Below are 1,173 nucleotides of genomic sequence, written 5' to 3' on the forward strand. Positions count from 1 at the left end.
TAAATCCATTTTGAATTGAGTATAAACCTTAAATCCATTTCGAATTGAATTTTTTGTACAAAATGAGAGTTGGATTTCATTCTTCCAAATGTGAATATCCAGTTTCCTCAACACCATTTGTTAAAGAGATTATTCTTTCCCTACTGTGTGTTCACTGCACCTTTGTTGCAAGTCTATTGATCATAATAAATGCCTGCATTTATTGGGGGGCTCTCCCATATGTTCCATTGATCTATGAGATATGTGTCTGTTCTATGCCAGTACCATGATGTTGGGATTACTATAGTATGGTAGCATATTTCTTTCTTTCTTTTTTTTGATACAGAGCCTCAAGCTGTCACCCTGGGTAGAATGCTGTGGCATCACAGCTCACAGCAACCTCCAACTCTGGGCTCAAGCAATTCTCCTGCCTCCACCTCCCAAGTAGCTGGGACTACAGGTGCCTGCCACAATGCCTGACTATTTTTTGGTTGCAGCTGTCATTGTTGTTGGCGGGCCCAGGCTGGATTTGAACCCACCACCTTGGGTGTATGTGGCTGACACCTGAGCCGCTTGAGCCACAGGTGCTGAGCCTGGTAGTATATTTTGAAGTCAGGTAACTTTTTGCATCTTCTAACAAAGGGATAAGATAGTAAAAATTTATTTATGGTAGAGTAATGTTTTGTTTTGGTTTTAAAAAATTTACTGAGAGAGAGACAAATTTCCATCTAGAGGCTAATAATAAAGAATGTTGGAGGAATATATGACAAAAATGAAATACTATTAATAAACATTTCAGAAAAACACTAAGGTTCAAGCTACCTTTTATATTTCCATAGGAATATTAGGATAAGATAGGGTTCTGGAGTGAAAAACAGTACAGGAAGGAAGAGGGATTCTGTCAAAGTCAAATGAGGGCTGATGAGAGATGACTTACACCTGTGTGTCCCTCAGACAAAAAATAAGGAAAGAGGCATCTTCCTGTCCTTCTGACTCTTCTTCCCTTTCTTTATTCCTGGCCACTGTATATTCTCAAGGTGTATGAGGACAGAATTGGAACCAAGGCACAGCAGAATGGGGAGCCAGGTAAAGGAGGAGGGAAGGGCACATGGTAGGCAGGTAAGGGGCAGGTGGGAAATAGTTAATGCTCCTCAGTCTCTGATGTGCACAGGAATTGGGGCAGCCTCCATCTTA

Source organism: Nycticebus coucang, chromosome 15 (assembly GCF_027406575.1).
Source record: "Nycticebus coucang isolate mNycCou1 chromosome 15, mNycCou1.pri, whole genome shotgun sequence".
Classification (NCBI taxonomy): Eukaryota; Metazoa; Chordata; class Mammalia; order Primates; family Lorisidae; genus Nycticebus; species Nycticebus coucang.